Source organism: Pan troglodytes, chromosome 8 (genome assembly GCF_028858775.2).
Source record: "Pan troglodytes isolate AG18354 chromosome 8, NHGRI_mPanTro3-v2.0_pri, whole genome shotgun sequence".
NCBI lineage: Eukaryota > Metazoa > Chordata > Mammalia > Primates > Hominidae > Pan > Pan troglodytes.
Window position 1 is genome coordinate 33,585,562 of NC_072406.2, and position 15,078 is coordinate 33,600,639.

At 37.2% G+C, this 15,078-nt stretch overlaps 2 long non-coding RNA genes across 5 annotated transcripts in view; one reads left to right on the forward strand and one right to left on the reverse strand.

Moving 5' to 3' along the window:
* The window catches only part of LOC107976939 (uncharacterized), a 27,023-nt gene extending 23,802 nt beyond the window's left edge, over positions 1-3,221 (reverse strand). The window contains exons 1-2 of one of the 2 annotated variants that reach the window (XR_010146817.1): positions 3,172-3,212; positions 2,696-2,901 (exon numbers count right to left, since the gene is read on the reverse strand). This is a non-coding gene — a long non-coding RNA (uncharacterized LOC107976939). Of the gene's footprint in view, positions 1-2,695 lie in introns of both variants that reach the window. The other variant, XR_008537729.1, reaches the window with a different exon arrangement.
* On the forward strand, positions 303-13,331 carry LOC107976938 (uncharacterized). 3 transcript variants are annotated; one of them, XR_001721260.3, is made up of 4 exons: positions 303-529; positions 9,685-9,744; positions 10,402-10,468; positions 13,075-13,331. It is a non-coding gene; the product is annotated as an uncharacterized LOC107976938 (long non-coding RNA). The 3 variants fall into 3 exon arrangements; XR_001721263.3 differs by having other exon boundaries at positions 324-529; positions 10,447-10,468; XR_001721261.3 differs by lacking the exon at positions 10,402-10,468 and having other exon boundaries at positions 309-529.
* Positions 13,332-15,078: the final 1,747 nt, after the last annotated feature.

Here is a 15,078-nt window from a genome sequence, read left to right on the forward strand (position 1 = left end):
TACTTTTGTGGAGGCTCAGTCTATAGCCAAAACTGTGTGTGTTGATACTAAGATTCTGAAAACCTTCATTTTTTTATCTTTCAATTCTATTCATTATACTGAGACATTTATTTTCCAGAAGCAAAAAGGATGGATGTTAAAGTTTTTTTTCTGATTTGTACTTTTGATTCATGATCTGATTTTTCATAAGGAAGCCTCGACAGCGTTTGTTTTCCTATTGAAGATCTCACATTCAAGTCTTCACTGTCAAGAGCAAGCAGGGGATAGAATGTACCAAGTAACTTAGCAACCATCCAAATTCCATCCACATTCCAGGCCTGTGCTCCAGTTCTATGGGAAACACCATTCAATCCAGAAATAGACAAGAAAGAGGGTTGAAACCTTCATGACAATGCTAGAGAATTAACAGTGAGAGATGCATTAAGCAACAACACAGTTTTGCCTTTTACAAGCTCCCTGAGGTTTTTATTTCAGTCAGAGGACCAAGATTTCAGTTCAAGTCACTGGAAGAAAAGAGCTGTCATTTATGGTAAGAGAACAAATTTAAGGAGCAGAGGGAATTAAAAGTTCAGTTCTGACATGTTAAGTTCCAAATACCTTAATGGGTGTTCTCTCCAAAAGAGGATTATAGTCAGCAAGTAATTTTCAGGTGAGAAGGTGAGAGGGGTGAAGGAGAGGTAAAATGCTTGAGCCCCAAGGCATGCCAGCCTTTAGACACCTAAAGATGAGCATGAATGAGCTAAGGAGACTGAAAAACAGGTCAGTGATAGGGATATGCTAAAAGTTAAATAAATTAAGTGTTAAAAAAGAAGAGTGATCAACTGAACAAGTACCGAAATAGGTAGGCAAGAGGACAACGATATTGATTCTGGTAACAGAAAAGTCTTTGGGACATTAACAAGAGGTCTTCAGAGCAGTGCACGGGACAAAAGTCTGATGGGAGGGCCTTCTAGGGTGACTGGAAAGGCAGGGAGATCCCTTTTGTTACTTCCGGTGTGTAGCAGGAAAAGTAATTAACATATGGAGAATTCACAATCTTGCACTGCCTTTAACTTTGTGATTTTCGATGAACATTTACAATTAAAAAGTTAAGCTATATGATCTTTACCCTTCATTTGAACATTCTCTAGTCTATAATCCCTCCTTAAATAATGCTTTCCCAAATTTGACTTTAGTTTCATAACTGTTTTTTAGATTTAAATATGCCTGCTTTCTCTGCGTTCTGTTCTCTCTCTCTCTTCCCCCCACCGTGTGTGTGTGTGTCTGTGTGTGTGCATGTGTATGTGTTGCTGAGTCTCCTTTTAAGTCAGGTAGAAGAGGAAAACTACCATACTACCATTAATAAGTCCATTATAAATTATGAGCTAATATTATTTAAAACATAGATGAAAATAAAAAATTCAAAACTTTTGAAATGGGAAACAATCATGAAATTTCTGTCCAGGCTATTTTCTATGACATTATAAAACTAAATAACCCCTCCTGAATTTAACATTACTATTTTGTCTTAGGCTTTTTAAAAAATACAGATATGTAGGCAAATAATTCTTCTACTCAAACATATCCCTACTTTATAAGGTGGCTTTCGTGCCACTTACTGAGTAATTTTATATTCGTGAAGTGCTTTGAGCTACGCAGGAAATCTGTGAAAAATGAATAAAGAACCAGCTATGTCTTCAATTTACTCCAAGATGGAATGAAACTTTTCATCCTGATTAGGGAATAAATATTAAATATAGATAATCTTGGATTCATGTCACGATGTGAACCTGTATGTCTCTCTTTCACTGACAAAATATACAGAAACACTTTATGGGACATTAATTCTTAAAAACCATGTCAAAATATAGGTCCATGGTGGAATCATTCTAAGGTGGCTCTCCAGTGCATCCTGCAAGGGTAGGGTAGGGAGGAGGCCCCCCAGCCTCTGTGTCCTAGCCTAGTAGCAGCTGTCGTCTGGGCAGCAAGGATGACTCACAGGGCTGAGATCCCACCAGGCTCTTGCACCGGGGAGAGCCTTGGAGAGCTGAGTCAAGAGCCAGGATAATAAGCCAGAATTCACTTCCAAATCTGACTCAGAGCACAGGAGCTACCGAGACCAAAACATGTGGCCACTTGGGCATAGCATTTGGTGCCCCTTCAAATCAATGTTCTTTAATACATGGTAAGAGACAGGACATTCTCCTCTATTGCCCAGAGCAATTTAGTTCTGGTAACACACTTAAAACCTCACCCAGCAAAACTGAAGCTTTCCAACTATATTCCCATCCTCCTGAGAAGGTACTTTAGGAATAAGGGCCATTTATTTTTACTAAAACACGACTCTACTGTGACCAAGGCATACCCCTCTTATTTCCTCTTTTACATAGACTTTAAACTGTAGACTATGAAGAATAGACTTCACTTTTAGAGCTGTTTAGGTTTATAGAAATATTCAGCAGAATGTATAGAGTAATATACCTCCTCCCCTACTCCAGTATAGTTTCCCTTATTAGTATCTTGCACTAGTCTGGTACATTTGTTACAAATGATGAATCAATATTGATACATAATTAACTAAAGGCCATAGTTTAAATTAGAATCAACTCTTTGTTGCACAACTCTATAGGTTTTGAAAAATGCTTAATGTCATACATTCATCATTATAGTATCATACAAAATAATTTCACTGTCCTAAAAACCTAGCATGTTTTACCTGTTCATTTCTCCATTTTCCTTTTGATGTAGTTTATCAAAGTGTTCCTTACAAACGTTATCCCTCTCATCACATTTTCAGTGATGTTTCATTACCCGGGAGGTATTTTAGTATCCCTTACAGAGAAACAACTATCCAGCTGGTCCAATAGTAATCAGATTCTCACTCTATGGATGGAAAAATTGCCAGCTTCCCTTTCAATCTTACTGAAATAGAATTTCAAAAATTATGTCTAACAAGTGAGAAGGTGATAGGTGATTGCCATGGTGGGAATATGTCCCACAAAGTTCATGTGTTGGAAGCTTAATTCCCCTTGCAACAGTGTTGGGAGGCAGGGCCTAATAAGAGGTAATTGATTAGGTCATGAGGACTCTGCCCTCATTAATGGATTAATGTCATTATTGAGGGAGTGGATTTGTTATTACAAGAGTGGGTTGTTATAAAAGTAAGTTTTGCCCCTTCTTGCTCTCTCTTACTCTCATACTGTCTTGCCCTTCCACCTTCTGCCTTGGATGACACAGCAGGAATGCCCTCACCAGGTGTTGTCACCATGGTCTCGAAATTCAAGATTCCAAGATTCCAAGATTTTGGATTCTCTAGAATCATAAGACAAATAAAGTTACATTGTTTATAAATTACCCAGTCTCAAGTATTCTGTTACACAGAATACTCAAGAATTTTCTTAAACACAAAATGGGCTAAATATGACTAGTGTTTATACTCAAGTTTGAAGAACAGCAAGAAAGATGAGGTACAATACTCATTAAAATTTTCATCATGCTAAATTCACAGAAATACTGAATAGAAGACAGAAAAAGGGGCAATGCCATCATTAAGGCAAGGTTAAGTTACATATCAAATTCTGGTTTCCTTTTACTAAGTTCTCTTGAAGAAGAGTGGGTCTCTTCCTAAAGCAAGTTCAAGTTTCCTTCTCTACAGGGAGGCGTAAGTTCCAATCACTTGCCACAGTTGTATTCAGGACACTAGTTAGGTTATTATAAGATATGTAGGCCTAAATATAATGGAAAGGCAGATCCATAATTCAGAGCACACAAAGAGTTTCCCAAATGACTCAAGCTTGGGATACTCTGTCTTGCATTTTGAACATCATGCTTATAGGAAAACTTTGATGGGGGGTAGGAAATGAGCTGAAACATTTGGGTTGTGAAATATCAACATAACTCAAGCTTTTCAGATTGATGCAAAATAGCATGAAGGAGAGACAGAGTGTAGTCACACTGAAAAAAGATATTTATAATCAGAGCTGAATTCAAATCCAGTCCCAGCCACTTAGTAGCTGTGTGACCTTGCCTAGCTTATGAACTCTTAGAACATCAAAGTTTTTCCATCTTTAAAATGAAGAAAATAATTATTTTGATAATTTAGATCAACAATACTGAGAGCTTGGCTCCCAGTAGGTTAGAACAAAAACATTAACTACTATTTCTTTTTTGTGAATAAAAATAATTTATTACCATGTAGCCTATTAAGTGTATATTTTTTTAACAGAAGCTTTTTGCTTTCTATAGAAAAGCTTCATCACTGAATTATCTGTTTCTCTTAGCACAATGTGCTTTGTGTTTGGCTGATTGTTCGTTGTGCTTGGTGAAAAATATTTTCACTATTTAATTTGATTGAATTATTCTATTGCAATAAATAGACAGCCTGTAGTGAAATAATGATTCATTTCTCATTAGCAGAAATGAGTTTTGCATCACAAACATGAATTATTTTTTGAACTTAGAGAACAGTGTTTGAAAGAAATGATGACAGTAGCAGAAGTATAGTAACTTTCTAAGCCAACAAAAAGTAGGATTTCAAATATAGATGATTATTTTTTGGGAGAAAGAAAAAGCAAGCGAGTAGCAAAGTTTCATTTTAGCCAGCTTTTCCTTCTGTAGGAAAATAGGCTTGGAGTTCACCCTTAACCTTCCCAAAACGTAAATGGCAAAAGATGTCTGCCCAAGACACAGAGAAGCATGAACTGGACCTTCTTAAAGCCAATTGTTTTCTTATTAGTTTTCCAGCCCCTTCCTCCTCATGGGAATTATTGCTGAACTTTAATTTCCCACATCTACAATGAAGTTTAGAAAAAAAATTAAGGGATCAAAGAGAACTTTCAGATAAAATGAAACGTTTTCCCTCATGAAGCAGCAAATGTTTTATGTAAAACAAGCAAACAGACAGTTAAGAAGAAAACATTATGTGTTAGCCAGAGAACTCAAAAACAGCAAAATTCATTTTTAACAATTTCTTTGGCTTTAATCAAAAGCATTTTTATTGCAAAATCTGTTTTTCATTTAGCTGTCACATTACTGCTTGTCATTAATTTATTGTTTATGAACCCCAAACCAAACATTTTTCTGTATGTGGGCAAATATTATTGGCAAATTAACATATCACCAGGGTTGGCACAGAGAAATAGCTAATCAATTATTTAGAATTTTTCTCATGATCATTCTTGTTTTTCTGACTTTAATAGATCTTAACCAAAAACTATTAATAGAAATATGAGAATTGAAGATATAGTACAACTAAATGAGAGACATCACAACCAAGCCACTGGATCAACTGGTTGATCACTGTGGTGACTGAGAGGCAGAGAAAAACTGGATCAATTACACAGAGCCACAGAATATTGTAAGAGGGAAAAGAGAATGGACAAGAGCCAGGCTCTTATTCAAAGCCAGAGCAGATACACTTTCTGTTTCCTTCATTAGAAATTCAACCATTGGTCCAGTGTTGGCTCTTCAAACATGTCATTATTCACTCAATAAAGAAATTATGCTGGGTGTGGTAGCTTACATTCATATCCCAGAGCATTAGGAGACCTGGGTGGGAGGATTGCTTGAGGCCAGCAGTGCCAGACCAGCCTGAACAAAAATTAGCAAGCATGGTGGCACACACCTATAGTTCCAGCTACCTGAGAGACTGAGGCAGGAGGATTACTTGAGTCCAGGAGTTTGCGGCTGCAGTGAGCTATGATTGCACCACTGCACTCCAGCCTCAGCAACAGAGGGACGACCTGTCTCTAAAATAAATCAATAAATATTGACACCTATGATGTACCAAGACTATTGAAAGTACTGAGAAGGCAGTAGGGGAAAAAAAGTGGTAAGACCTCAGTTCTCAGGGGCCTTACATTCCAATGGAACTGGAAGAAAAAAAAATTTAACACATAAATATACATTTCAGGGAATGGAAAGCTCTAAGAAGGCAGATAAAAAAGAGAAAGAGATAAACGTGCTGGAATGCACTATTTTAGGTAAGGTGATAGGGAAGGCCTGTTAGAGGAGACCTTTACAAGAAGCCTGAATGACGTAAGGGAATGAACCACATACATATTGGAGGGAAGAGCATTCCAGGCAGAGGGAACATCAAGGACCAAGATGCTGAGGAAGGAGTATGCGTGGGGTATTCTAAGACCATCTGAAAGGCTGAGGAAGCTTGCCCAAAGTGAGCAAGGGGGAAAGCGATCAAGGTTGAATATCCCAAATCCAAACTTTGAAATGCTCCAATGAGCATTCCTTTGAGCATCATGTTGGCGCTCAAGACTTTTGGATTTGGCAGCATTTGGATTTCAGATTTTTAGATTTGGGACACTCAACCAGTAAGGATAATGTAAATATTCCAAAATCCAAAAAAACTCCAAAATCTGAAACATTTCTGGTCCCAAGCATTTTAGAGAAGGGATTCTTAACCTGTGGTAGGTCTTTTGATCTATGGTAAAGAGTGGTGATTTGACTGTGATTGACATGGGAAGCCTTGGAGGAAGGTCAGCAGGCAGTGACTTGCTCTGATGTTGAGTATAATGGGCTGTTTTTGCTGCTGTGTGGAAAATGGACTATTGAGAAGTAACCAGGGAAATCAGAAAACAAGGTGAGAGGCTTTTGCAATAGACAGACAATAGGTGCTTGGTGGCTGGGACTGACAGTCGTGAAGTCAGACAGAAAAGGTCATACTGGGGATATGCTTTGAGGGCAGAGCCAACAGGAATGGATGCCAGGTATGGAAAGAGAAGACTCAAAGATGACTTCAAATGTATTGACTGGAACAATTACAAAAATGGGGTGGCCATTTACTGAAAAGGGGATTGTGGGCAAGGAACAAGTTTGGGTAATGGGGAATCCAGGCTTAAGTTTGAAACTTGTTTTGTTACACTGGATTATCTTATTAGACATCCAAATGGAGTGTCCAGCAGTCACCTAAATACACAAGTTAGATGTTTAAGGGAGTGGTCAGAATTAGATAACTACATCTTGGAGACATCAGCATATTGGTAGTATTTAAACTATGTCATTACCCAGGAAATGAGTTTTGATAGGAATAGTCATCAGCCTGGATAATTGACCTTACTGACAGAAGACTTCCTTTTCTGTTTTCCCCCCCTTTTTCTGTATCACCACCAATGTAAAGACTTAAAATAACATTCTTGAAGAAATGACTACAACCTAGAAATTCAGTAGTTACTAGGAAGATGCATGTCTTTGTAAGTTATAGTGACTCCTTAGAGTAAAAAGTGTTGTCATAATTTAACAACCAAAATCCATCTCATCCTGTAAGTCTATAGTGCCATGGAAACCACTCTGGACTGGATGGTCAGAATCCGGCCACTTCCATTCCCAGAGTACCAGTTCCTCAACTGTAAAATCTAGTGGTAGAATATTAAGTTTCCTTCTTATTTCAAAAGCTGATTCTCTTTTATTTTACTCTTTACTGTATGATAGTAGATAGACTATTTTACTGTATTTCACTCTTTATTTTACTACAAGAGGCAGTAAAATATTGTGTGTGTGTGTGTATGTGTGTGTATACAGTCATGCCTCACTTAACAAGGATACATTCTGAGAAATGCATCATTAGGCAATTTCATTGTCATGCAAACGTCATAGAGCATATTTGCACAAACCTAGATGGTATAGCATACTATATTTCTAGGCTACATGGTGTAGCCTATTGTTCCTAGGCCACAAACTGTACAGTGTGTTACTATACTGAACACTGTAGGCAATTGTTAGACAATGGTAAGTATTTGTGTATCTAAACATAGAAAAGGTAAAGTAGGCTGGGAGCAGTGGCTCACGCCTGTAATCCCAGCACTTTGGGAGGCTAAGGTGGGTGGGTCACCTGAGGTCAGGAGTTTGAGACCAGCCTGGCCACCATGGTGGAACCCCATCTCTACTAAAAATACAAAAATTAGCCAGGTGTGGTAGCGGTTGCTTGTAATCCCAGCTACTTGGGAGGCTGAGTCAGGAGAATCACTTGAACCCAGGAGGCAGAGGTTGCAGTGAGCCAAGATCATGCCATTGCACTCCAGCCTGGGCAATAAGAGTGAGACTTTAGAAAAAAAGAGAGACAGACAGACAGACAGACAGACAGACAGACAGAAAGAAAGAAAGAAAGAGAGAGAGAGAGAGAGAGAGAGAGAGAGAAAGAAAGAAAGAAAGAAAGAAAGAAAGAAAGAAAGAAAGAAGGAAGGAGAAGGGAAGGAAAGGAAGGAAGAAAGAAAGGAAAGAAAGAAAGAAAAAGAAAGAAAGAAAGAAAGAAAGAAAGAAAGAAAGAAAGAAAGAAAGAAAAAGAAAGGGAGGAAGGGAGGAAGGGGAAAACATGGCGTTATAATCTTATGGCACCACCATTATATACGCAGTCCATTGTCGACTAAAACATTATGGAGCTCACGACTATACATATATATATACAGAGAGGGGGTCTAACAAAATGCTTTTCAGAATTTATACGTCCTTTCTTATCTTATGTTCACACTAAAAACAGTTTTCTTCTTCCATTTTTCCAACTTCCCATCTTCTTTCCAACTTTCATCTTATGATTTTCTGGACATCAAAGCTATCGGGGATAATTCAACTCATCAATAGATTTCTGTTCGTTGAACTGAAGCTGTGAGTCCAGCATTCTGGGAATTCCACTGTCAGTAGTTATGTGCTGTTTCTCTCCACAATTTAACAACTGATTTTCTGCTATAAGTTTTAGCTAGTACAATATACAGTACTGTATCACCTTTCATTTTATCAAAACTGTAAACATCGAATTATACACAGTCCCCAAAGGCATTGCTAAGCTATGTGGAATTCATGTTGAGCCATCAGGATACGTTAGGTCAACATATTCTTATTCCCTACCCTACTCCTTTCCTAAATATTGATACCAAGATTTCCTGAGTTCATAGGGAGAAGATGATAGAGGAATTTAAAGTTAGTCAAGCAAATTAAATCACAACATTGAAAAATCTTCGATACCTATATTAGCCACAATGGATTAATTATTTCTAAACCTCTACATTTTACAAAACATAGTTAATGAACGAATAAAAGACAACTTGTTCAAAAGCATTTCTTAAGCCAGCTCAAATACTTACATAAAATTATAGGGATTTTTTTCCATTTAGGCCCTATCTTAGGCTATTTGGTGTGCTCTCATCTCACACGCACACGTATACATCACCACAGTTATGTACTACATTATACTAAAGGGGAATCCTCAAAAGGAATTGTTACCTACAAGAACAATAGGAACAAGCACAATACAATAGGCATAATAGGAAGGAAATGGGAAAAAATGGTGCTTCTATACAATGGAAAAATGGGTACTCATTAAACGTCAGGCCTTGAAAATTATTTAATGATATTGGGAAATGTTTCTGATACAATGTTAAATGAAAAAATGTACAAAAACAATATGATTTCAACATTTTTACAAAGAAATATATGTATTTCAAGCTAGTAATGATTTTAAGAGGCCAAAAGGAAATACAGATTCTCTAAATGATAGAATTATAAAATTTTACTTTTATTATTTATTCTAATAAGCATGTTTTATCTTATGTTGAAAAAAATTTTAGATGGGTTGGAAATGTAAAATCATTCAAATATTGAGATTACATTGTAAATAATACTATGGAGGTGGCAGAATATCATTTGTTTTTTCAATATTGCTGTAATTTTATACTCACCATTGTACCTAATGTCCTACAGCTCTCTACTTACAGGTAAATTGTCTTGTGATTATTTCCACAGAACTCTGACTTGGATAAGGTGAGCTATGCTGTTATATATGTCTAAACAAATAAATCTTCACACAAATCATAAAGGTCCATTGAATTTAAATGGTGTGAACTCCAGAACCCTGTTCATAAAGTTTTATCCTATATCCACTCATGGATTAATCTGGACCAAATGATCAAGGATACGCAGATTACATGCCTGGTTTGAATTAACCCAGAAGGAAAGCCTGCTCTTCATGAGTCTGAGATACTAAGGAATGCACATGTTTACAATTCTCAATAATGCATATTTCACATTAATTCCTAAAATATAATATAATATGTAGCAGGCATTAGTGTGATACATTTGTTTGTAAGTATAAGGATTGCTGCATGTTTATTAACTGAGGCAGAAATTAATCTTAGAATGCATTATCTCTGATTTTACTTTTATTCTAAAAGGAAGACAGAATAATTTCTGATCTGGTTATGCTTAGAGAAATAAAATCTAAAAATTGAAACATAAGCAACCCAAACACAGAGATGGTAGAGGGAAGAATTATATTGAGTCTATTTTAAATATTGAAAAGTGAAACAGATTATCAGAAGCCAAACTTTGTAAGCCTGCAATTTTTTTCTTGCTTAATTTCATAAGCTTTTGACACTAAATGAATGCACATTTAATCTCTTGATGTTTATTTAATTACAGACTTGTATCCATTTTATTATGATGTTCTTCTTTTTTACAATTTAGTTCCCCAGAGGGCATGACCAAGGTCAGTTTAATCTGAAGTCTTTCGTACTTGATAAAAATGTCACTGTAATGAAAACTTGACCGCAATTATAAAGATGACATCATTATGATGATGATTATGATAATAATGATGACGATGATGATGACTTTGCCATTGCTTTGCAGAAAAGGGTAAAGAAAATTCATCCTATAATCTTAAAACAGTTTCACTGAGATAATGTGGTATTATTAGTTCAAAGTCATTGCACCCATTTTTCTGGAAGACCCCAAATCATTGTGAAAGTACAGACAAAAGGAAGAGGTACTAACAGTTTCCCTGCAAGTGGCTTCCAGGCAACACATTCTGGGTTTTTTTTGTTGTTGTTGTTTTGTTTGTTTTGAGATGGAATCTGGCTCTGTCACCCAGGCTGTAGTGCTGTGGCTGGATCTCTGCTCACTGCAACCTCCACCTCCCAGGTTCAAGTGATTCTCCTGCCTCAACCTCCTGAGTAACTAGAATTATAGGCCTGCACTAACATGCCCGGCTAATTTTGTATTTTTAGTAGAGATGGGGTTTCATCATGTTGGCCAGGCTGTCTCAAACTCCTGACATCAAGTGATGTGCCCACCTCAGCCTCCCAAAGTGCTGGAATTACAGGCGTGAGCCACCATGCCCAGCAATTCTTGAACATAAAAATAAATAATAAATAAAACTGAATTCCTCCCAATCTATCATAGAAACTCTTTGATAACATGAGTCAATCAAATAAATAAGAATAATAGGATTTTGACAAAAGAAGACATTTATCTATTCCCAGAGAAACATATTGGTCACACAACTTATAAATTGCCAGTTGAGGTTCTCCATTCATCACCAAGATTTCCATGTAATGACAGGGAAATAATTACCATACCTCTCCCATGTCATGCAATCTTTTGATGTGTCAGGAAGTCAAACAATACGTAAATTCAGCCCTCAGTGTGTGGACAACACCTGTGGAGTGGGCAGATTTTTTTTTCACTAACAGCAGCTAATTTCTCTCCTGAGTAGGCATGGAATCTTTGTAGCAGGTCTACGGCTTCCGGAAAAGCTGCAGAGAGCCTTCCCTGGAAAATCAAGGATGTTTAATCTTGAACCTTTCGACAATCTATCACAACCCTTTCTCCACTAAAACGTCCAGAAAAATGTGCTAATATTTGTTTTTAAAAAAATCATAGATTAGAAGCTCCAGATTCAGCTCCAATTCACCAGTTCTCTTCAGCTTAAAAATAGAATTTTCTCTTACCTGAAACCTATAGGCATCTATTAGCATCAAATTTCACTATTTGAATAGATAATAGGGTCTTTGCTCCCAAATGATACATATTTTTACATGTATATAATTTTAAATTAAAATGTAAATATAAAATATATAAATAGTATACATATGCATAATTGATATAAAATATAAATTTTACATATATAAAGACAGAAAAAGAGAGAAAGTGAACCTGTCCAGAAATGAAAGAGTGAAAATCAACTCAGATTGAAAAAGAAACAAGGAGTCCTTCTGCTAATCCAGTGGAGAGGACGGCTACATAAGGCCAGCTGTGTAATTAACAGGAAACCCTATTTCTCCCAAGGTCATGCAGCAGCTGCTCAATGCCATAACAACCCTGTTCCTGAATCACCTCTGCCTTGTCACTAATGATGCTCACAGACATGCTTTGCTGTAACTCATCTATTCCTGGGGATCCCGAATTGCTAAATGTCCTTGCCTCATGACATGGCATAATCCCTAATCTTCATTTGTCCTAATCCAGAACTGATCCTCACTGGCTTCTGCTGGATCCTCCTCCAAGCTCTTCAGTTAGAACCCAGACCTTGTGAAAGACACTTCCTCCTATCATACAGCACTCCTGGCTCTTCCCAAAGGCCACCCCTTGCTGCATTGACTCAATACATGTGATTTTGTCGGACTCTGGGTTTGTTGATAGTGATTTGTCACTAACCCATTAGCCTGTCACAAGTTGGAGGTTTTACAGAGAGTTGGCTAAGACCTTCGTTGCCAAGAACTGAGACCCTAACTCCATAATAATGTGTATGTTTGAGATCCCATGAATCTCACCTACTCAAGACTTCCCTGTCACCAACTATGTGAGTTTTTCACTGGACCAGGGGTCTGATGACCTTTTTGTCTCTCCTGTGTCAGCTTTATTATTTATCTCCCAGGATTTGGTAGTTATAAATCTTACTTTGTCAGACTATTTGTTCCCGGTGGTCTAGAAAAAAAAAATGTACACACACACACACACACACACATATATAATATACATTTAATTATTTCTTCGGTTCAAAGATAATTTTTTGGGATGAAAGTAAATTTAAAGCACAGATTAAGACACAACTTTCTAGTTATTCAATTGCTTTAACTAACTTACCATAATGGATATATTTGCTATAATTTTGCTACAATAAACTCTTAATCACAAACAAGTTAGAGAAGTGAATACACATATATGTAACAGTGGATACAAACAGAAAGAAAAAATAAAGAATTCATGTGGTGAGCTTATGAACCTTTCTTGAAAAATTCTTTTTTGCAGAATGTATCACTTGCTGAGAATTCTTGATCACCTTTATAAAAATAACGTTTATTGTTCTTTCAGGATTATATCTTTTGTGATGATATGAATGATACATCTTAGCCCCTTTACTTGCTAGATGACTTCTCTTTATTTCACAATCAGATAAGAACAGAGAAGACTCAAGCTGGTTAGCAGATTTTTTGTTTTCCTCTCAAACTACAGCTACCTAAGATCAGAACCCTCTGATCATTTGTGCTGCTATTTTAAGATCCAGTTTCATTCTACAACTGGCTGAAGCATGAAGTCAACTAAAATAAACTGAATTGAGTGGAACTGAACTGAACTGAAGTGAAATAATGTGATTTCCAGTAAACCTGACACCTTAAGGACAGAACATGAGCCTTGCCCATCTTCCTCCCAGAGGTCCCAGCACAATCACCGACTCACACAATACTCTCAGTGCGTGAGTGATGAATTTCACTAACAGCGACCCATCTCTCTCTACATAATCCACTCCGATTTCACCATAGCTGTAAGCTAATGACCAAAGCACATAACTGAATTCAAACATATTCTTTATTGCAGTCAGATGTGAGAAAACAAAATTTAGAAGACAAGCCAGAAAGGAAATGAAGAACATAAAGAGCCTGAATTCTCATCGTCAATTTTTCCCTGACTGACTCCGTTTTCCTCTCTTCTTTCCATTTACCTTTCTGTTCCCATCCCCATCATTTTTGTAGTGTTTATTGAGCGTCTGCTGCATGCCAGTCAATGTGCTGAGTACTTTTCATGTATTATACCATTTGATCCTCACAGCAGCACACTATTATAATTATGAACATGATTCCACATACTATATCTAAAATTTAACTTAATTTTACATAGGAGGAAGCTAAGACTTGCCCAAGACTACTCCATTAGTAAGATGTGAACCAAGTGAACCATGTCTGACTCAAACCTAACCCCTGATTCTCTGAATCCATATCACCGTAGAACTCAACAGTGAAATATTGGGGTAGAGGTAATGCTATTAGTACACAAACTATGCACAGATTTACAAGCAACTAAACAGGAACTCATGGCCAGGCACAATGGCTCATGCCTGTAATTCCAGCACTTTGGGAGGCCAAGGTGGGCAGATCACCTGAAATCAGGAGTTCAAGATCAGTGTGGCCAACATGACAAAACCCCATCTCTACTAAAAATACAAAAATTAGCTGGGTGTGGTGGCACATGCCTGTAATCCCAGCTACTCAGGAGGCTAAGGCAGGAGAATTGCTTGAACCTGGGAAGGAGAGGTTGCAGTGAGCCGAGATCGCATCACTGCACTCCAGCCTGGGTGACAGAGCAAAACTCCATCTTAAATGAGTAAATAAATAAAAATGAAAAAAACAAACAAACGAAAGAAAGTCACGAGCACAACTTCTGCCTCCCCCTCGATCTTTTCCGTTGTTCCCTGTCTCTCTGCTTAAAAACAATCCCAGTGACTCTCACTTTTTCCTTGTGTCTCCCACCCATCTACCCTACTCTTGCTCTACATAGTTAAGGATTGTTTTGAAATTCTATGGGGAAAAATTATAAAATTTATAATCCCAAAGAGTCCATCCAATTGTCTGTAACAAGATTTAAAGCTTAGTATTATCTCAACCCAAAATTTGACAAATGACAGTTTCATTGTTGCTTGTACACACGTCACTCCAACAGCTGAAAAGCCAGGATAGATGTTTGCCAGTAACTTCCTTGCAGAGGCCTTAATAAACTTAAGCATGATATATACCAATAACCTAATAAATATATTGAGGGTTTCTTCTTAGCCATATCCTTGATATAAAGTGACATCTGAGTTTTATGACATTTAAGGTTTTTGCCTTTTCTTCTGTCTTGGTGGCTATTAACTGAGCACATTTCTATTTGTGAATCATAAGCTAATGTATTTACATTTAGGAACAGAAAATCATGTCACTTGATAAGTATGCAGGTGTCATAAGCTCCAGAGCACCAGCAAAAGATGCAGGTGCTGACCACTTTGTTTCATGTCAAAATTCACTGTCTGAAGATGCTCTGTGACCATGAGGCTCATCAAAC